Here is a 23,599-nt window from a genome sequence, read left to right as displayed (position 1 = left end):
CAGCTTTGATGAGTGGACCAGTGTAAGTTGAGGACAATGAACATAAATCTCAAGTCATCATACAGAGAAACTGAGCCTATGGAGCTTCACTGTGAGCTACCGAAACCGTCTGCTCAGTCCAAGAAGGTGTGCAGGTCACTGGGAGGAGATGGATCCTCAGAGCAGAAGGCACAGCAGAGCTGTAAGAAAGTCACCTGAGACGGGATCCCTCCTGCTTTCCTTCTTAAACAGCTGCTGGGCAAAAAACTGAACAAGATAAAGCTACTCTCATTTAGAAAATGAGCCATGGGGTAGGTGTTTGGCCTAGCAGTTAAGATGCCTGTGCTGCCATGTCAGTGTGCTGTATATGGAAAACGTATACTATATACGGAAATCGTGACTGTACATGGAAAACAGATATTTTGACTGCAAAAGAATTCAGGAAAAGGCCAGCAATGTGCATAGTGTATTAAGCTGCTGCCTGCAACACCAGCATCCCACTGGAGCGCTGATTGAAACCCCAGCTCTGGCTTCTGACTTCAGTTCCCTGCTAATATAGACTGGAAGATGGCACTGGTAGTTCAAGTAAGTGGGTTCTTGGCACCCACCTGGGAGACCTGGATTGAGTTCCCAGCTCCCAGTGCCAGCCTGGACAAGTTCTAGCTGTTATAGGCATTTGGGGAATGAATAGGCAGAAAGAAATGCAATGTCTTGTGTTCTCTCTCTCTCTCTCAAATTCTAAAAAAATTAAAGTGAATCATAATTAGCAGGAAAGCAGCACAGACTAATGTTATACTAGCACAGAGATTGAAAAATCAAACGGGGGCCGGTGCTGTGGCGCAGTAGATTAATCCTCTGCCTGCGGCGCCAGCATCCCATATGGGCGCCCGTTCTAGTCCCAGCGGCTCCTCTCCCCATCCAGTTCTCTGCTATGGCCTGGGATACCAGTAGAAGATGGCCCAAGTCCTTGGCCTCCTGCACCCATGTGGGAGACCTGGAAGAAGCTTCTGGCTCCTGGCTTCGGATGGGTGCAGCTCAGGCCATTGCAGCCATTTGGGGACTCTCTCTCTCTTTTTTTTAAAAGATTTATTTATTTATTTGAAAGTCAGAGTTATACAGAGAGAGGAGAGGCAGAAGAGAGAGAAAATCTTCCATCTGATGGTTTACTCCCCAATTAGCAGCAACAGCTGGAGCTGTGCTGATCCGAAGCCAGGAGCTTCTTCTGGGTCTCTCACACAGGTGCAGGGGCCCAAGGACTTGGGCCATCTTCTACTGCTTTCCAAGGCCATAGCAGAGATCTGGATTGGAAGAGGAGCAGCTGGGACTAGAACCAGCACCCATATGGGATGCTGACTCTTCAGGCCAGGGCGTTAACCCACTGTACCACAGCGCCACCCCCCCCTTTTTTTTTTTAGATCTTTGAAATGCATGAAAGTTTATATACTTTAAGTAAAAGGTTTCTAGGTCAAGCAAAAATAAATATGTAGTCTTCAAAAAAAGAAATTGATTACATTCAAGTCAACTAAGCATGTAAGTAAATGTAAGTAAATGTCTCTCCCTCTTGCTGTCTGTAATTCTACCTCTCAAATAAATAAATAAAATATCTTTAAAAAAAGAAAAATAAAACGAACATGTAGGCTGAGTGGGAAATAAAAAACAACCAAAAAATCAGTTGGATGACAGGCATCAAAAGATAAATCATAAAGTGAATGCAGTTTCACTTTTCCACAAAGAAGAGGACAGCATTGATAGTCAACCCCTTGAAAGATTTTAATGTTAAAAAGTAATATTGCTGCTATAAATGAAGACTTGGTTTGTGGATTGACCGTGACACTCTGTCTTCATGTGTTAAGGTACTTGATAATGGTAAAGTCATGAGACCTCAAGAATGAAGAACCTAATATGGACCTAGTGTTAGAACAGCACATGATAGGCACTCAACTAATACTGAGAAAATGAATAAATTCAAACCAGAAAATAAGGTAATCTAAGGGAAAACAAAATTGCTAGAAATGGTATGGCAATCATCACAAAATTCAGAGAAATAAAGTATATTCTGAGATGTATTTATTTATTTGAAAGGCAAAGTTTCAAGGGGAGAGTGGCGAGGACAGAAGCAGGGAGAGAGAGGAAGAGAGAGAGAGAAAGAGAGAGAGATAGAGAGAGAGAGAGAATCTGTTGGTTTTACTCCCTGAATGCCCACAACAGCCAGAGCTGGGCCAGGCTGAAACCAGGAGCCAGGAACTCCATTCAGGTCGCCCCATAGGGTAACGGGGTATTAGTACTTCAGTCATCATCTGCTGCCTTCCCAAGCACAATAGCAGTGAGTTGGATCAGAAGCAGAGTAGCTGGGACTCAAACTGGCACCCTGACTTGGGATGCTGGTGTCTCAAGCTGTGACTTAAGCCACTGTGCCACAATGCCAACCCTGTGTTTGGAGACTTGTAGCCTCAGTCAAGTGCCGTTCAAGTACATTTCAGGCAACATGGACCACACATACAGTGTTGGTCTCATAAAATTAAAAATGGAGCCAAAAAATTCCTATGGCCTAGTGACATGGTAGCCATTATAACATTGTAGCATAATGCAACTCTCAAATTAATAGTGATGCTGGTGGAAACATGCTTACTGCACTGCCATTGTGACTGGAAAGTGTGGCACAGACAATTCCACACAGTGCATAATACTTGATAAATAACTGTTGCTCGCTTATACACTTGTGACACTATACTCCTACTTTATATTGTTAATTTAGAGTGTACTCTGATTTATAAAGAAAACCAAATTTGCTGTAAGACAGTGTGTAGAGTTAGGGTGACTGCAGCCTCATGCATCTGGTGTTTACCACATCTCTTGATTGCCTCCAGAGTTACACGTGATTGACTTATACCATCTAGGTGTGTGTAAGTCCACTCCATGAGGTCCACACGATGACAGGATCACACCTGATGATGCATTCTCAGAATGTATTCCTGTCATTAAGCAATGCATGACTATGTATGGAAAACAGATTATTTTGACCGCAAAATAATTCAGGAAAAGGCCAGCATTGTGCATAGTGTGTTAAGCTGCCGCCTGCAACACCAGCATCCCACTGGAGCACTGATTCAAATCCCAGTTGTTGTGCTTCTGATTTGTCTCTCTGCTAATGTGTGTGGGGAAGCAGCAGAAGCTGGCCCAAGTCCTTAGGCTCCTACCACCCACATCGGAAACCCAGATGGAGTTCCTAGCTCCTGGCTTCAGCCTGACCAACCTAGGCTGTATGGCCATTTGGGAAGTGAACTAGTAGATGGAAGATTCTCTCTCTCTCTCTGCCTCTGTCACTCTGCCTTTGAAATAATAAATCTGAATAACAGTTTAGGAACTATGTTACACATTTATTTTGTACAAAAATGCCATACTTGATTAATACTTGATTATGAAATACAACTTACCAAGAGCTAAGAGATAAATAAAAACAAAAAGCTTAGGAATAGGAAATGAGAATGCTGATTTGGGTACTGAAACTATTTAGATACAGCAGCAAGACTAAGCAGCTGAGAGTGATGGCATTAGAAGAGAATGTGAAGCCTATAAATTGTAAGAGCACAGAAATGATGATCTCAGGACAGTAGCCAGGCACTCAGAAGGAAGTAGAGACGGGAGGGCATGCACAGCTCTTCATTTACTCTTATTTCATTTGAAGCTTGAAAAATTCCAGTGCTGTGAAGTCAAATGATGAAGGTTTAAGTGCATTATTTTAGTGCTCTGAGATAACAGCAGAATAATTTAAAATAGCAATATAACCAATCAAATCAGTATATAGAGGGTATATAAATTTGGGAGGATACTGCAGTATGATATTTACTCAGCTTCCTCAGAGGAAGTTTATAGATACTGTTTAATGTTGATAAATAAATTTTAAAAGTTGTTTAAATGTACTATCTAAAAGTATAGCATTTGAAAACTAAAAGTTTATTATAAATATAAAACTGCACAAAAACAAAATAGGGAAATCCAGGTCACATAGGAAAATATAAAAAGCAATGGAAGCATTACAAATGTAAAGGAAAATGTAGAACCAAAACCAAGATATTATCAGATTAATAATTGTATGTGGAATAAATGATCTGTTGAGAAAATGAAAAAAATTTTTCCTTAGACCTCATAGTGTCTAAAAATCTAACTCCAGAAGATGAAGAGTTAAAGAAATATAGCTCAAAAATAGTGACTCAGTGAGGTTCAAAATTAAAGGTGGGTGAAATTCTCCCCTTATTCCCCCAAAAATTCCACAAGAAACCAAGGCAGATGCAGAAAAAAAGGAAGCAGGGGTTGCAGAATTAGTGCTGTAGAAGATTAAAATTAGGACAAAAACAAAGAAGGGCCCTTTGCAATGATAAAGGTTATAGTCCTCAACAGTGATCTTTCACTGATGGTTAGATGCAAAAAATAGTAAGATCAAGACTCCTCATAACAATACTATATGAAATGGAAGACAACTATACAGGAATCCACATGTAGTAGAGTTCAGGTCTGGTCCTCTTTTAGTGTTGCTAGATAATTAGATGAAACACACATCAATAAGTTGTTCATTCATTGAGCCAGCATACGTTCCTAGAGCACCAGTTACCTGCTAGGTGCTATGCTTGGTGATGGCAATAAAACTGAACAAAACTGACAGAGCTTCCCGCCCTCTATGGAGCTTTCAATATTCCAGGGCCAGACATTAAATTGGCACAAAGGAAATGTCTGATCGCACAGATATTGGAAGGAACATTATACACTAGCATGTATGATAACAGAGAGGGATCTGGCCAGATCTAGGTGAGACCGGAAGGAAGAGTAGGAAGCCATTCAAGTTGGAGGTGGGGAGGAGCATCCCAAGAATGGGGCCAGCATGTACAGAGACCTTTTGAGGTGATGCATGCTTGAGGACAAAAGAAGCCAGACTCTGGTTCATGTCCCGGCTGCTCCACTTCCGATCCCACTCTTTGCTGTGGCCTGGGAAAGCAGTACAAGATGGCCCACATGCTTGGGCCCCCGCACCCACGTGGGAAGACCTGGAAGAAGCTCCAGGCTCCTTGCTTCAGATTGGCTCAGCTCCGGCATTGTGGCCAGTTTGGGAGTGAGCCAGCAGATGGAAGATTCTCTCTCTCTCTCTCTCCCTCCCTCCCTCCTTCCCTCCCTCTCCCCCTTTCCCCCTCTTTCCCTCTTTCCCTCTCCCCCTCTCTCCTTCTCTCCCTCTCTCTCTCTTCTTCTCCCTCCCTCCCTCCCTCTCCCCCTTTTCCCTCTCTCCCTCTTCCCCTCTCCCCCTCTCTCCTTCTCTCCCCCTCTCTCTCTCTTCCTCTCTCTCCCTCCCTCTCCTTCTCTCTCTGTGTAACTCTGACTTTCAAATAAATACATAAATCATAAAAAAAGCCACAGTGGTCAGGGTGGAGGCCAGGCAATGCTGAGTCTTGGAGTTCATGCTAAGAACTATTTAATTCATTATAAGAACAACAGGGAAACATTAAATTGCTTGTATTTGTGTGTGTGTGTGTGTGTGTGTGTGTGTGAGAGAGAGAGAGAGAGAGAGAGAGAAGTGCTCAGATTTATGATTTCAAAAGATCGGTTTAGCCACAATATAGAGAACAGATTGGAGGGGATGATGGTGGATGTGGTAAGACCAGCTGGGAAGCAGTAATACTCAGATCGGGGTTTCAATGATATTTAAGTGAGAAATGCATTTTTTTTTTGACAGGCAGAGTGGACAGTGAGAGAGAGAGACAGAGAGAAAGGTCTTCCTTTTGCCGTTGGTTCACCCCGCAATGGCCGCTGTGGCCAGCGCGCTGCGGCCAGCCGGTGCACCGCGCTGATCCGAAGGCAGGAGCCAGGTGCTTCTCCTGGTCTCCCATGGGGTGCAGGGCCCTAGCACTTGGGCCATCCTCCACTGCCCTCCCTGGCCACAGCAGAGAGCTGGCCTGGAAGAGGGGCAACCGGGACAGAATCTGGCGCCCTGACCGGGACTAGAACTCGGTGTGCCGGCGCCGCAAGGTGGAGGATTAGCCTAGTGAGCCGCGGTGCCGGCTGAGAAATGCATCTTGACTCTGTTGATGCCTTGGCTATGAGAATGAGTGAGGACAAAGAATATATTACAGGTGACTCCTAGGTTTCCAGTGTTAACAGACAAAAAGTCTGGTGAATGGTTATCCTAACAATGGAATCTTGAAGGAAATCAGGACCATGGTAGAGGGATGCTAGGTTTGAAATGCTGTGTTTTATAGTTATGAGCAGAAGTGGGGATGCTGAATAAGCAGCTGGTATAGAGTCAGGAACTCAGAGATGTGAACTGGTTAATAAATGAAAAGACAGGATATTGGGTGAGTCACCAATGAAGCTGTGGTTGTCTGCAAGAATGATGATAGGAATGTAGGGACAGATGATATCTGTTCAGTGCTTAGCCAAGTGCCCTGAACACTGTATGACCTCAGTAAATGCTAGATATTCCATTTTTATTGGAGTCCTCCATTTATTCTAGTATGTATTTCAGAAATCCCACTTAGTTATATGTTGAATCTACGTCTGATTTTTTGGTATGACTGGACCACTACTCCAGGCTGTACCTTTCCTATTTCTTACAGCCATTATGTTGTCTGCCTCAGCTGTCACTCAGCTGTGTTGCATAGTCCTGAATAGGTGCTGAGCTCACAGCACAGCTGTTCCCACTGGCCATGCTTCTCATAGGACACACTTTCTACTGACCTCAGTCCATCTCTAGCTCCAGTATGCAACCTTCAAACTTGAAGGATGTTGCTGAGGTTTCCCCTCATATCATCTCTACACATTCTCCTTGGGTCCCAGCTCTCCTGTTTCTCTTTGAAGTAATGACATAAGGAGAAACTTCCCCTAGTTCAAATGCTAACATAGCCTTTTCACCATTTTAAAAATCCTGTGTCCTTTTTCTCAAGCGGCTGGGTGGGAACTTAGACACCTTTGCTCAAGTCTCCATTGTAAATCATGCTCCTTCTTTCCAGTTTTCCTAGACTCACTGTCTCTTATTCTTCGGGGTCCATGTCCTTATTTTAGTTTCTGCTTTTGGAGCTTCTTTGTGGAGACCCATTGACTTTTCCATTGGCTCTCTGACTCCAATTTTCTGTTCAACTCTCTACTCTCACCACCATATACCTCTTTACATGGTTATAGGTCTTGGAGGAGAATCACTTCTTTTAGCTCCGTCCTTGTAAGGTGTAGTACGCAGAATTTTAAGATGGTCCCTATGAGCTTTGTCCCCTTAGATCAGTTGCATGATAATGTTATGATGTGTAACAAAAGAGATCGTCCTAATTTGCCTAATCTAATCATACAGACCCCTTAAAAGCAGAGGGTTTTCTCTGGCTGATGGCAGAAGAGGAAGTCAGAGAGATTCGAAGCAAGAGGATTCAAGACACCATTGCTGGATTTGAAGATGGAAGATGTTACCTGCCACCATATGGAGGTGACAGCCGTTCCTGGCTGGCAACCAGCAAGGAAATGGGTGCTGGAGTCCTACAGCTGCAAGGAGCTGAAATTTGTCAGCAATCTGAATGAACCTGGAAACAGGCTTTTTCCCAGAGTCTCCAGAGAAAAGCTCAGCCCAGCTGACACCTTAATTTCAGCCTTGTTAAACTCTGGGCAGAGAACCCAGCTTTCCAGGCCAGACTTTTTACCAACGGAAGTGTGGGCTAATAGGCAGGCACTGTTTTAAGTCACTAGGTCTGTGGCAGTTTTTACATAGCAATGGAAAATTATTACATAAACAGTGCACACTAGTTTAATATTGTCCAGAGTTAAATCTGTCAGTTCATTTTGGATGGAAAGAGGTCTGGGAACACTGCAGTGCATTTGCAAACAGGGAGCCAACCCCATTAAAATGCTCGCTCTTTTTCTCCATTCTGTCCATTGTCCTCACAGTCATTGGGCCAGAAAGAGCTGGTGGTTATCCTGTCTCCCATTTCTGTTTTCCTCACCCTAATCAGCAAGTTCTGTCACAAATCCATCTAAAATATCTTCCTTGTATTTTATTCTAACTGAATGGTCTTACTTAGAAACCCTCATTATGTCTTGATTGAATTATTATCATAGCCTTCTAACTCAGAGCTTTGCTCTTGTCTTGAACTTTCTGGATCCCTAATTTGATTATGTAACTCTTCCACTTCAGCTTCTTCAAGGATGTCCTATGGCCTGTAGCAGGAGATTTAGACTTCTTGGCCTGGTATTTCCAGTTTAAAGTTCTCCCACACTTCCGGTTGGCCTCTGTCATGCTGACTGACTTGCCTTTATTACAATCAAGCATATATTTTTTCACTACTCTGCTTGGAAGACTGATCTGCCAACTCTGTCTGGAAAATGGCTATTTACCCTCAAAACTCAATTTGGACGTCATCCCTCCTAGAAAATTCTATGGTTGGCTGGCGCCATGGCTCAATAGGCTAACCTGTGGCACCCGCACCCCAGGTTCTAGTCCCAGTCGGGGCGCTGGATTCTGTCCCAGTTGCTCCTCTTCCAGTCCAGCTCTCTGCTGTGGCCCGGGAGTGCAGTGGAGGATGGCCCAGGTCCTTGGGCTCTGTACCCGCATGGGAAACCAGGAGAAGCACCTGGCTCCTGGCTTCGGATCAGCGCGGATCGGCTTCAGATCAGTGGCTGCAGTACACTGGCCGCAGCGGCTATTGGGGGGGTGAACCAACGGAAAAAGGAAGACCTTTCTCTCTGTCTCTCTCTCTCACTGTCCACTCTGCCTGTCAAAAAAAATTTGTATGGTATTAGGTACTGATGATTTTCCCACCTTGGTAACTGACAGTTCTCTAACAGAATCCTCTTCATTCTCCCATAGCTGGATGTTGTACCTACACCTATTCTCTCCCTTCACCACTGACAGGCTCTGACAACCACTATCCCAGAAAGCAGAGAGTCCTGGATTTAGATCAGATTCAGACACATGGGGACCAGACAGGGTCCCATCCAGGACCAAAAGTGTAACTCAGTTTCTATCATTGTCTTAGGGTGGGTCCAGCTCTTCTGCAGAGATGGGGAAGTTTGCATAGGAAACTCAGAGTTTTCAGGGAAAGATGGTCTAGTTACCCGTCTATCTCTTTTCATTAAAATTTGGGTTTGTGGAGACCCTGGAGTTTCTAGACTTTACTTGATGGGAGTAAGAAGACAGAGAGAGATGGAAAAGACTAATGCAAAGGGATGGTGGGTCTGGTGTATTTGGTGCTGCTGAAATGGCCTTGAACTCGTTCATCCAGGGCCTTTCTTTTCCTGGGGAATGGTTAGGTGAGAGCAGAAAGGCTGGCAAGTCAGGCTGAGTAAAGCAGCCCCCTTGATAGACTAGGGTGCGTTCCCTTGAAAAATGTGCTCATGAGTGCCGTGGAGCACGGTTCTCTGTCCAGGACAGGGAAGCCTGAGAAAGCTCAGCTGCTGCCATCATTCCATTGCATTTTCACTCCTGTGATGCTGGCAACCCATATGGGCACTGGCTCATGCCCCAGCTGCTCGGCTTCTGATTCAGCTCTCTGCTAATGCACCTGGGAAAAGGAACAGAAGATGGCCCAAGTGTTTGGGCTCCTGCACTCATGTGGGAGACCTGGAAAAAGCTCTCAGATCCTGGCTTTGGCCTGGCCTAGCACAGTCTGTTGTGGCCATTTGGGAGTGAACTAGATGATAGAAGATCTCCTTCTTTGTCTCTCCATCTCTCTCTATAACTCTGACTTTCAAATAAATAAATATTAAAAAAATTTTTCATGTAATCAAATTGACATAATGAAAGTTACTATCCACACTCTAAAGGTGTGGTATATTGTTTTCCTCCAAATTTGGAGGTTATTTTTAAAATGCAATTTGTGCCTTCATAGAAAATGTAGAAACAAGTTAATAATCAGAAGAGCAGATGTCAAAATATTATGCATGCTTAGCTACATCCAATACTATTTTTATATCAATAACATTTAATTTAAAAATAATTATCCTTTAATTCCATGAAAGGATTAATAATTCATATGAAAGGGGCCAGTGCAATGGCCTAGTGGTTAAAGCCACTGCCTGCGGTGCTGGTATCTCATATGGGCACTGGTTCGAGTCCTGGTTGTTCCTCTTCCAATCCAGCTCTCTGCTATGGCCTGGGAAAGCAGTGGAGGATGGCCCAAGTCCTTGGGCTCCTGCATCTGCATAGGAGACCCGGAGGAAGCTCCTGGCCCCTGGATTTGGATCAGCGCAGCTCCAGTTGTTGTGGCCATTTGGGGAGTGAACCAGCAGATGGAAGACCTCTCTCTCTCTGCCTCTGCCTTTCTGTAACTCTGCCTTTCAAATAAAATAAATCTTTAAAAATAATTTATATGATAAAGGAAGGGCACTAGCAATTTGAACTATTATTCTAATTTTCCAATTTTCCTACAAATGTGAAAGAATACTTTTTGTATAACTTTTTTCTTTCTTCACTTCATGCAAAATTATGCAAAGTTAAAGACTTTGAAATACCTAGAAGCATGATTCAATGTATCCCATTCCGCAAATGGAAAGGTAGCCTATTAATTTCTCCTTGGGGGTTTATTAACTCAAGCAAAATAACAGACTAGTTAGAAAAGCATCCATTATGGGTAAAATAGCCGGAGGAATCAAGTAATTCTTTTCTTCTAGCTGGTGAGAGTACATACAACCATTTTTAATGAACAATGCTGAACCATTCCCAGCATGAAAATATTTAACAACTCTTCTAGGATAAGCAAGAATCCTTTCTTTTCATCTCTGACAAAGCTTTGTAGGGAATGATGCACAGAGCAGGTGCAGGACAAATGCTTTTAGAAAAAAAAATAATAAATATATCCAGAAACAAAGAGGAGTTTGCCTCAGAATTCTCTGAAAGCACATTCTGTTCTCTGTGTTTGAGAGGCTGGGTGCATTTAAAACAAGATCCTTTGTACGTGTGGAAAGCTATCTGTTTCATTAACTGTCATTTGGAAAATCGGTATTTTCACCTAAACCTCTGACTTAAATTTTTATCTTTTCCCTTGCTAGAACTTTCTGGTGCTGAGTCTCTCCTATTGCTCTTTGTCATTTCCTCACCCCAATAATAGACTAGTAGCTGAATTCAGAAACCAATGTTTTCTTTTTACGAAGAGCTAAACATTCAGAAAATAATCCCAAATCTTGGGGGAAAATACCCATAACTTTTGAAACATTTACAAAACATTTTCAAAGCTGCTGGATGAGACTTTTTTTCCATTAGTTTTGATTGTACAGCATCTTTTCCTGGTCCACACTAATTTCCTGAACAATCTGCTTGCTCAGCACCGTTGTCCTCTCCATTAAGATGTATTCAGAAGAGATGAGCATTGTCTTTCAGTGTGTGCATAACACTTGTCCCCCAGGTACTCAACCTTTTTTCTCTTGATTAAGAAACCGAGCTGCAATATTAAACACTGAAGGAAAACAAACCCACACAAGAAAACAAAGCTAATGTCTTTCCCAGAGCCACCACCCCATATTGTACCTGGGGATTTCAAGGTCAATGGATATGGTAGTTTGACACTGAGAATCTGTAATATGTGGGAATCATTGCAAACATGAAAAAGATGTTTTATGCAATTGCTATTTGAAAGTGAATATAAAAGCATGTAAAATTGAAGGTACAAAAGTTTAGGAAAATATTACAATTGTCATACTTGATTACTTTTAGACACAGCTTGACGTTCCTGAAGAATAGATATTAAAGAGTAACTATTCTTCAAAGACATAAAAATTTACCATTCGGGTATTCAATAAATATTCATTGGAAATCTACTGTGTACATAACACAGCAGGTACATTGATGGATAACAAAGATGTAGAGAGTATCATATTGACTGTGCATACGCCATTCCGCAGAGGGCTTTCCCAACAAAGCAGAAGTAAAGAGGACTGATTACTGTAAATGATGCTGCAAATTGTTTCTTATGTAAAGTAGTATATGAACAGGCATACCTTTAACAACGTGTCCACCCTAAAATATATATTACTTCCTGATAACCCAGGAGAACTTCAGATTTGTATGGAGAAAGCAGAACTAGACTTTTAAGATAGACAATCCAAGCAAGCACTAATGCATAAAAAATTTTCCAAATGAAATGAGATAAGCCTTACTTGGGTATAGAAATTGTTTTCTGGGATAACTTTATAGATTTAAAACAAAAGGTGTTGATGCAATGCAGCACTTGGATATCATGGTTATAAGGGGTATTTTTGTATGTATATAAAATTGCTTATTCTCTAAGAGCCTAATAAATTTTGACACTAAGGGAGCAAGAACAATAGGTTGTTTAAGAGAAGCATTTAAAAGCTTTTTTTTTTATGAAGAAACTTGATCTTCCCAACTGTGAACTAGATTGTCAAAAATCTGAGTTTTTAACACTGCTGAAAATGTCACTGAATTGTTCTATAAAAATACAGTATTATTATTTTCTTATACTTTCTGTGTAGCTTACAAATTTGATGGAAAGGTAAATAGCTTTATATTACATTACATCTTTTTGGTAAAAAATGAGATGGTTTAAGTTTTTTTTTTTTTTTTTTTTTTTTTGACAGGCAGAGTGGACAGTGAGAGAGACAGACAGAGAGAAAGGTCTTCTTTTTGCTGTTGGTTCACCCTCCAGTGGCCGCCGCGGCCAGCGTGCTGCGGCCGGCGCACTGCACTGATCCGATGGCAGGAGCCAGGTACTTCTCCTGGTCTCCCTTGGGGTGCAGGGCCCAAGTACTTGGGCCATCCTCCACTGCACTCCTGGGCCACAGCAGAGAGCTGGCCTGGAAGAGGGGCAACCGGGACAGAATCCGGCGCCCCGACCGGGACTAGAACCCCGTGTGCTGGTGCCGCTAGGTGGAGGATTAGCCTAGTGAGCTGCGGCGCTGGCCAAGATGGTTTGAGGTTTAAGCACAGCAGTTTAGAGATAGGGTTGTTCCAGGTTTATGATTTTGAACATCAAGTTGGTCCTTCATACCACCTGCAGAGCGTTCTCTTAGATTCTCCATGAAGGAAGATATTCCTGCTTTTCCAGAGGAACTCCACAACTTCCTGACCCAAACCTATCACCTTAGAAGATGTGCCCTCTCCACCACACTCTTCTTTCCACCACTTCATAACTTCTGAAGAGAGGTGAAGAAGTTCACTGACTTCAGGTCCTTCCCCGAAGTTGCTGCAGCCAACATCTACAGTTAATTCCTTTGTTTCTATGCCCATTGGAAACGTTATAGTCCTTGTCTTGACCCCTGGTCTTCATTTGATGCTGTTGACCTTCCCATCCTGTTGTAACTCTTTTCCTCATGTTGAAAATACCAACTCTCCCTGCTTTCCATCCAGTTCTTCAGAAAAATCTCTTTTAGTTTATACAACTCGTATTTTGTTTTTGTTTATTCCGTATACACTGGTGTTCTGAAAGTTTCTGTCTTGTCCATCTTTGTGCTCTGCAGAGTCCCCCACATCACCTCATCCATTCCTGGGCCTGAAAGTATCACCAGTATGTTGCTGGCTCTCACAGCTACATCTGCACCCCAAAGTGCTTGCTTTAAACTTCAGATAGACATTCAACTGCTGCTCAGTTCTGTTGAATGTCACACAGATCCTTCACACCGATGAAGCTCAAGCTGGTCATCTTGTAATTCTTCCGAATCTTTTCCTTTTGCTACACTCTCTCCATGACAGCATCACATGCCACAGGGACATGTGTAGGGGTGGTCTACAGTGGAGTGGATCAGCAGGATCATTCTAACTCTCTCATCCATCCATGCCTATAAAACTCAAATTGCTGTCACCTCTCTGTGGTGCCAGCTGGTCTCACCTGTTGGCTGAATGACTGCACTAGCCTGCTCTCTGTGTCTCTGCTCATAATCCATCACTCTTTCAAACCTCTCCACATTGAAACCAAAGTTTTCATTCAAATGAAAATGTTATCAGGACTGGCACGATGGCGCACTAGGTTAATCCTCCACCTGCGGCGCTAGATTCCCATATGGGCGCTGGTTCTAGTCCTGGTTGCTCCTCTTCCAGTCCAGTTCTCTGCTGTGTCCGGGAAAGCAGTGAAGGATGGCCCAAGTGCTTGGGCCCCTGCACCCACATGGGAGACTGAGAGGAAGCACCTGGCTCCTGGCTTCAGATAAGCGCAGCTCTGGCAGTTGTGGCCACTTGGGGAGTGAACCAGCTGACGGGAGACCTTTCTCTCTGTCTCTCTCTCTCTCACGGTCTGTAACTCTGCCTGTCAAATAAATAAATAAATCTCTTAAAAAATTTATCATGTCCTGACCCTTCTCCATCTCTTACTGTAAACGTTTTCAGAATCAGAATGGAGTTACTTATTTCCATCCACTGGTTTTTATTTATGGAGCCAGGCGCTCATGAAAGGATGGCTGTCACGGTGGCTGCGTGAGAACAGGAAGCATCACAGGAGACTGCCAGAGCCACGGTCTTGCAGAAGAACAGTTCTGTGGAGATGCTTGCACAGACCTGCCTGTTTCAACCTTGGGTGATGCCGCCTTCTTACTAATCCGTACGGCCAAGGACAACTGTTTGAAAACAATTAATGCAACCTTGCTTACTTTACTTTTAAAAATCCTCACCTGCCTTTGCAACCCTTGGTAGGCCCATGCCTTCCCCCTCTCCCTGCTGTGGTTCATCATGCCGCTCAATCCCTCTGTCATTCCCAAATAAACTGTTTCCTTTGAGGAGCCTCTCTTCCTGCCACTCGATTTGGGTCAACATAATGACTTCTGCTTAAACGTTCAAACCCTTTAACATGGCTAGTACTGCCCTTCATCTCCACTTTCCTCCTCCTATTTATTTATTTAAAAGGCAGAGTTGGAGAGAGAGGGAGGGAGGGAGGGAGAGAGAGTGGTCTTCCATCCACTTCTGGCTGCAATAGCCAGAGCTGTGCCTATCTGAAGCCAGGAGCTTCTTCCGGGTCTCCCATGCAGGTACAGGGGCCCAAGGACTTTGGCCATCTTCCACTGCTTTCCCAGGCCATAGCAGAGAGCTGGATCAGAAGTGCAGCAGCCAGGACTTGAACCGGCGCCCATATGGGATGCCAACACTGCAGATGGTGGCTTTACCTGCTGCACCACAGCGCCAACCCCCTCCACTTCTTTTTCATCCTGGCATCCTTTCCCCATGGCCCTACTTGTTGGTCATATCTAACCTTCAGTGTTCCCTCCATGTAACGTGGTATCTTTTAATTCTGAGCCTGCTCCTAGGCTGTTTATTCTGTTTGGATGCTCTTGGCCTCATCTCCTGTCTGACTATTTTTCACTACTTAACATAATCACCTTTTCCAGTCAGAAGCCTTAATGTGTGTCCATAGCCTTCCATACTTCTGTCACAGTACTTTCTTAAAACTGCTCATTTAAATATGTTTTTTCCTGCTAGACTGTAAATCTCATGTGTCTGTCATGTTCCAGGTTTCAGTGGCAAATACCCATCATAAATGTTTATTCATATTCACTGAATACGCACAGAACATGTAACTTCTGGATAACATGTTGAATGGAATGCATGCATTTACCTACCTTAGTTTCCTGAAACTTCACTAAAACCTCACAGGATAATAGCTGAGGAGGTGGAAGCTGATGAGAGAAGTCAGTAAAAGTTTATGAGATGAAAGGAGGGTGAGTGAGCATAAATTCGCTTAGCAGGTTGGAGAAACTGAAGTCTGATTTCTGGCATGGGGGTGAGCATCCAGTAGGAAACCCGCAGATTCACAATGCGAAGCTCAGATGAGGTCTGAACTAGAGGTGCCGTATGCCTTTGATTGCCAGGGCATGGTGGGGCAGGGCTGAAAATGGATTGACTTTAAGTCTGCATCAGAGACAGTTAGATCCCAAATCCCCTTTCCCTACCTTGCATAGCCACGTGACTTCTTTCACTGTTCTTTCCCCACTCCAGCAGAAGGCAGGAGCTTTACTTGCTAGGAAAGCAAAATTAGAGGGGCCTTACACTTGGGAATCACAGTTGATGGGAAAGAACTATGCATCAAAGGTAGATGCACTGAAGATCTATACAGTAGTCCCCTGTGTCCACAGCTTCAGTTACCCTGACAATGTGAAATGGAAAATTCCAGAGATAAATGAGTTTTAAATCGCACACCATTCTGAGTAGTGTGATGAAATTTCCCACTGTCTCACTCCACCCAATTCAGGACAAGGAATCACCCCTTTGTGCAGCATCTACATTGTAACACTACCCACTAGCTAGCCACTTAGTAGTCTTCTTGGTTATGAGACCCACTGTTGTGAAATTGCAGTGCTTGTGTCCAGGTAACCTTTGTTTTACTTAATATCCCTCTCGTGTGAACTTTTATTAGAGAGTAATGTTGCAGTTGTTGTACTTTGTTATTGATTATTGTTAACCTCTTACTGTGCCTAATTTATACATCTAACTTGATTATAGTTAGGTATGTATGTATTGGGAAAACATGGTCTAAATAGGGTTCAGTACTAATGGTTTCAGGCATCCACTGTGTGTCTTGGAACATGCCCCTGAGGGTAAGGGGATCCACTATGTACTCCAGCATTCTTCGCCCTGTAAAGCTCCCTGAATATTGGCACCCAGGATTTTACTCCCAGGGAAGAGATTGAGTATTCTCAGTGGGAACTGATCTAAGACAAAAAGATTTACAGTGCTGACAGTGGGTGCTGCAGTGAAACCATTTATTTCCTACAGTCACTCCTTGATGAGGCCCACCAGCTGACACAGAGCTTCAAATTAGCTTTTTGGTACCTCACTGTTAACTAGGAAGAGATAGCTAAGCATCACCGGATGTTTGAGGAAGATTCTAACATGGAAGACAAAAACCCAAAGCAAACAGAGAAAAGGAACCCAGAAGAAACAGAAAAGCAGCAGAGAGCAGAAGAAAATATTCAAAAAAAAATACCCATGACACCAAAGGGAGTTTCTGAAGTGATGTTGAATGAAAAAAATCAAGACCAAAAAAAATGATAGGTTACCTTAGACAGTTCAGAGGAATTTAAGAATCATATCAGGAAGTTTGTAGCTACATATAATAAATATATAGAAAACTAAGTAAATTTTTGGCCAGCGCCGCGGCTCACTAGGCTAATCCTCCGCCTAGCGGCGCCGGCACACCGGGTTCTAGTCCCGGTTGGGGCGCCGGATTCTGTCCCGGTTGCCCCTCTTCCAGGCCAGCCCTCTGCTGTGGCCAGGGAGTGCAGTGGAGGATGGCCCAAGTGCTTGGGCCCTGCAGCCCATGGGAGACCAGGAAAAGCACCTGGCTCCTGGCTCCTGCCATCGGATCAGCGCAGTGCGCCGGCCGCAGCGCGCCGGCCGCAGCGGCCATTGGAGGGTGAACCAACGGCAAAGGAAGACCTTTCTCTCTGTCTGTGTCTCTCACTGTCCACTCTGCCTGTCAAAAAAAAATTAAAAAAAAAATAAAAAGAAAACTAAGTAAATTTTTGAACACAGAAGCAATTATTTCAGGAAATAGTAACATTGAACAAGAAAGGAAGTGGAATTACCAAAAAGCAATATATGGCTCAATGTATGTGAACAGTATTTAAATAGAGATAATAATACAGACTATTAATATTGAACAAGAACACCCTAGTATTGGAAGGATGGTGGAAGAGAAGTGAGCATGTATGAGTATGTGTGTATTTGTATGTATTATCATGTTGCATCAAGTTAAATCCTTATTCTCCATAGTGGGACATCAATAGACAATGCTCAAAACTGTAAGCCTAAGACATACTAGTCTTAAGTCAAACAATATGAACTTGTTTATATTAACCACTTTTCACCTAGAAAATGGCAGCTTCTTCTGATTCATGTTATTTATAAATACAGAAAGAAAAGTGGTGGGGCATTATGTCCATGTAAGGGAATGGGGATGAATGGGGAAGGTTTTGCATAACCTTAGAAGAACTACCTAGCATTTTCATATACATGTATAAATTTAATAAAAATTAAGTTTAATGAATGAATAAGTGGCTTGTTTCCAATTCACCTATGTGAAAATACCCAACTTTATTTTGAGGAATGATTAATCATGGTAATTGATCTGATTGTGCCTACCTTTTATCCTTTAAAGTTTTTTTTTTTTTTTTTTTACCTTTTAAAAAAATGACTGTTAGGAGAGCTTAACTCTGAAAAGACAAAAATAGTCTGCTCTAATAGCTCGTTTAAAACTTTAACAGGAAATGTGGTTGTATCTTCCAATTAAACTAATTGAAGTGGAGCTCTGATTGGCTCCTGGGACAGGAGGAGTTCCCCAGCTGAGGCTCAGGAATAAGAGCTGACTTTAAAAAGCAAGCAGTAGAAGCCGATGCTTAGGAAGGCGTGTGAGTCAACTCTAGAGGGATTTGGGTTATTTACTTATTGGCTGACATAGTCAGGGAAAGGTGACAGAAAAGGGCTGGGGGAAAAAATAAAGACAAAATGGCAGGGGACTGAGGAGGTGCACTTGAGGCTTTCCGTGAACCAGCTCCTCTGGTATTTCAGATGGAAACTTGCGACCTTTTCAGGCAGGTCCAGGTACAAGAAAGTTGTAAGGTCTGTGTGAAACTGTTGGAACTTAGTCCTCATGGTTTGTGGAACCTTCTTTGTTAGATGGAGGTACCCACAGTTCCTTGAGTGGGACTTTGCCTGTGCTTCTCCAATAGTTTTGCTTGTATTTCAAACTTGCGTATGCATCAGTATCACCTTGGAACTTGCTCTACTTGCAGGTTCCTCAAACCCATCAATTTCTCCAGGATTTATTTTTAATATATTAGGCTTGATACACACATATCTCATTTGCTGTCAGATGGCCAACAGCCTGAAAAAAGCCTATATGAAAAAACATCAAATACAGTCTTTAAAATACAAAATGCAAAAATAAAATGAATGAAAGTCTAATGGAGCATATAACAATGCTATGAAAATGAGAGAACTTCAGCTTAATTCACATTTTAAGGCAAAATGTAGGTATATCTTACTATGTTTAAAATAACACAGATGGGGCTCCAAAGTTAGCAATGCCCCTGGCTTGTAGAGTACATAAAATGGTGCAGCTTATTTCTGGTGTTGGACTGGGGGATTTGCTTTTTAGTGATGTTGCTCTGGGTTCCAGTGCCCTTTTTGGGACCTAGCTTAAGTCCTAAAGCCAAGATCAATCCACTCTTCAGTCTTTTCTTATTTGATAGCCATTATTTGAATTTTGCCCTTTTGCCAAATTCTTTTTTCCCCAAGAAACCTTTTATTTAAGATATGCAAACTTCATGTACTTCATAAATACAAATTTAGGAACATAGTGATTCTTCCATCCTACCCTCTCTCCCACCCTTCTTCCTCCTCCTTCTCCTATTCCCATTCTGATTTTTTTCAAAAAATTTATTTTATTTATTTTAAAGACAGAGTTACAGAGAGAGGTAGAGAGAGAGAGAGAGAGAGGTCTTCCATCCACTGGTTCACTCCCCAGATGGCCACAATGGCCAGAACTGTGCTGATCCGAAGCCAGGAGCCGGGAGCCTCCTCTGGGTCTCCCACATGGGTGCAGGGGCCCATGGACTTGGGCCATCTTATACTGCTTTCCCAGGCCACAGTAGAGAGCTGGATTGAAAGAGGAGCAGCCGGGACTAGAACTGGCGCCCATATGGGATGCCGGTGCTTTAGGCCAGGGTGTTAACCTGCTGCACCACAGCTCTGGTCCCCCTATTCCTATTTTTCACTAAGGTAGATGTATTTCCACAGGTGGGCTGATCTTAATCAGGGGAACGTCATTGAGGCTGGAGCTATCAGTAAAGTCCTTCATTATTGCCGAATAGTTTCGATTTAGAAGGCTTATTGTTTTCAGCAAAAATTATTCATTACATATTTATATTGAATATATATATATTCACTTGTGATTTACTTTTTTTTTTTTTTTTTTTTTTTTTTTTTTTTTACAGAGAGAGGTATTCCATCCACTGGTTCATTCCCCAGAAGACCGGAACAACCAGAGCTGAGCTGATCTGAAGCCAGGAGCTTCTTCTGAGTATCCCATGCAGCTGAGAATCAAGGCCACTCAGTCCAGTATGGGATGGGGATATCTTAACCCTTAGAATAAACACCTGCTCCTTAATTTTTATGATGTTGCAGGATTTTTTCATATGAATGTACTCACAAACCAGAAAACAGCTTGTCATGCTTTTGATTCATGATAAAGAAAAAATTAATTTTATGCATGAAGTGAGTAATTAAGTACCCATGATAAAAAATGTTCAAGAAGCTGACACTGTGGTGTAGCAGGTAAAGCCACTGCTGGCATCCCATATGAGCACCGGTTTGAGTCCTGGCTGCTCCTCTTCCAATCCAGCTCTCTGCTATGGCCTGAGAAAGCAGTAGAAGATGGCCTAAGCCCTTGGGTCCCTGCCGCCTCTGAGAAGACCCAGAAGAAGCTCCTGGCTCATGGCTTCAGATTGGCTCAGCTCTGACCATTGCCACCTTCTGGAGAGTGAATCAGCGGATAGAAGACCTCTCTCTGTCTCTCTCTGCCTCTGCCTCTCTGTAACTCTGCCTTTCAAATAAATAAATGAATAAATCTGTAAAAAAAAAGTTCAGAAATCTTTGATGATAGACTCAGTCCTCAATATATTACTTAATATATTAATACTAGGCCGGTGCCGTGGCTCACTAGGCTAATCCTCCACCTTGCGGCACGGGCACACTGGGTTCTAGTCCCGGTCGGGGCACCGGATTCTGTCCCGGTTGCCCCTCTTCCAGGCCAGCTCTCTGCTGTGGCCAGGGAGTGCAGTGGAGGATGGCCCAAGTGCTTGGGCCCTGCACCCCATGGGAGACCAGGAGAAGTACCTGGTTCCTGCCTTCGGATCAGCGCAATGCGCCAGCCGCAGCGTGCCGGCCGCAGCGGCCATTGGAGGGTGAACCAACGGCAAAGGAAGACCTTTCTCTCTGTCTCTCTCTCTCTCACTGTCCACTCTGCCTGTCAATATATATATATATATATATATATATATATATATATATATATATATAAACACTATAAATGAATACTTTTTACAATGTTTGAGGTACTAAAATATAAGAAAAACACTTCTACATTAGCATTCAGCGGGAAATAGTGACAATCTGAGATAACTTTCTGAATCTTTGGCAAAGCCATAAATCAGGAAAGAATCAACTGTCTTTCTTAAGCCTTTGATCCTGACCTTCTGAGAATGAGAAATAATGACAATAACATAAACACTTTCTGATCGATAAACTTCTCAGTTCTCATTTTATGATGAGTGGGAGGACACACACAGGGAGGGTTAGGACAGAGAATTACCATATTTTTTCTAGAATCCATCTATTGCTCCTGGCTCCCTCAGCAGATTAACTTTAAGCTTCGCACATGTCTTATCTTCCTCTTAACACCAACCCTTGACATTTGCTTAGCCTCTTAGAATTTTCCTGTATCATCAGTGAAGATTGTGGAGACAAACCCTAAAAGATTCAAGTTGAGTTTCTGCTGCTCACAGGAATCAAGGTTCAAAACAGAAATTAAGGGTAGGCCTTTGGCGCAGTGGCTAAGGCACTGCTTGGGACACGTACATCCCATATCGGAGTGCCTGACTTCGAGCCCCAGCTCTGCTCTTGATTCCAGCCTCCTGCTCATCCACACCTTGGGAGACAGTAGGTGATGGCCCAAGTACTGGGTCTCTGCCACCCATGTGGGAGGCCTGGATTGAGTTCCCAGCTCCTGACTTCAGTGTGGCCCAGCACTGGCTGTTGCAGGCATTTGGAGGAGTGAATCGGCAGATGGAAGATCTCTGTGTCTCTCTGCTTTTCAAATAAAAAGAAATATTTTTTAAAAACCTAGAAATTAATTTTGGCTATAGAAAAACATGGACAACCTATTTCTTTTACTATGTAAACAAAGATCTCTAGGTGGTACTCTGTTACACTGACCTACCTACCTATTGGGGCGTTTGGTTTTTTTGGGGAGATAACATATGCCACACTGTTTGGGAGGGGAAGTGGATTCGATGTGTAATCAGGGCCAGAGCAAGTCCCCCTTCTTCGTTCACACCTCCCCTTTTAGCCAGGCACTCAGAATTGCCGAAGGGGAGACAAAGGCCTAAATCCTTTTCTCCCTCTCCAATTTTAGGGCCTTGTCACCCTCAGGAGGGTTACTGCATTCTGATACCTGAACTGTCAGTATTGTTGAGATTATGCTTATGTAAATAATTAGAGCTTTTGTCATCATGGATGAAATTTTATGTTTCCTAGTGCTGTTCTTCCTTAAGAACCAGTTTCTATTTTGTAACAGGAATTGGTTGGGTAATTGAGGCTAATAGGCAGAATTTAGCATTTTTTTCTTTGCAGAGCTGATCTTAAGGAGGGGGATGTTTTGGAGGCTGGGGCCATCAGAAGGGTCATTTGATTTTTTTCAATATCATTTGATTTTTGCAAGGAAAAAATACATTTTTCTTCTCAGCAGTACATATTCCCTCAAATGGATGGGATTGGACATTACATGTAGAGGTGAAAATATGGAATCTTGGCAGGATTGCAGAGACTGCATTAAAAGAAGTGGGCTTAATTAGAATTCGTGTGATGGGGACCTGTGGGCAAATGACCCTACTCTCTTTGTGAGCTGGGAATGATACTGTCTATTGTACAGAGCTTTTGTGCAGGTTCTATTAAGTGATATATAGGATAGTTATATCTAAGTGCTGTATAAATGTAAGGCATTATTATCAGGCAGCTAAGCAAACTTAAAAGCTTTAATAAAACCTATCCTTTACTACCAACCATAAGAAGACATTCTTCTACCAATGTGCAAACAAGACATATTCACCGTTAAAACTTAACTTTTTGAGACTAAATGGCTCAGGAAGCAATAAAGATGATCTAATATGTCAAGGGAGATGTTTCACAAAAGGGATAAGTATATTATAGGAAGAAGTAGGTGACAATCCACTTCTTTTAAAGAGCCATATCTATTCATAGCATATTTGGAAAAGTATTGAATTTGGGAATATGAAACCTACAAAGGAACTCTAAAGAATCAGGGTGTCATTCGGTACAAATGTTTAGTCAGGCAATCTGAGATTAATAGCGGGACATGAAGTCATGGCAGCCGTGATGGAAGGGGCTGTGTTTGTCTTTTTTATCTCTGCATCCCCTTACTTTGATCTATGCCTCCAGAGCAGGTTTTAAAATGGGTTTTTCAGAATGAGTGTAAAAGTTAGAGAATATTACTGAGGGGCAATGGCTCAACCAGCTGAAATTAATATCTGAATTGTGCAAACAAAAGATAAACACTTGCTGGTTCAGGTTTATGAAATAAAAATCTGAAGTAATAACTGCACGCAGAGGCTTTAGCTCCTTTGTTCCAAAAATTTTGACAATCCGAAGACTAGTAGTCAACCAAACTTAGAGTGAAAGAAAATGAGTTTTTCACTGCAGAACTTTGTTAGCTTTGGGATGGCAAAGAGGTCAATGTTATTCTGTTGCTGAGAACTGCTGGCAGCATTCTCACAGCAATTCTAAGGTTGCATCTAGGAGATCCATGACAGAGTGCGTTAGTTGATTAATGATATCTGCCCTGGGTTAGAGTCAAGGATTGTGGCCAAACAGCCCTTAGAAAGCTCTTAGAAGGGATTTTCTCTTTTTAAAAAGTGGCTCCTACATGGG

The sequence above is a fragment of the Oryctolagus cuniculus genome, chromosome 14, assembly GCF_051225735.1.
Source record: "Oryctolagus cuniculus isolate XC-2025 breed Fujian yellow rabbit chromosome 14, ASM5122573v1, whole genome shotgun sequence".
NCBI lineage: Eukaryota > Metazoa > Chordata > Mammalia > Lagomorpha > Leporidae > Oryctolagus > Oryctolagus cuniculus.
The sequence above is the reverse complement of the archived record's forward strand: the minus strand, read 5'-3'. Positions refer to the sequence as shown.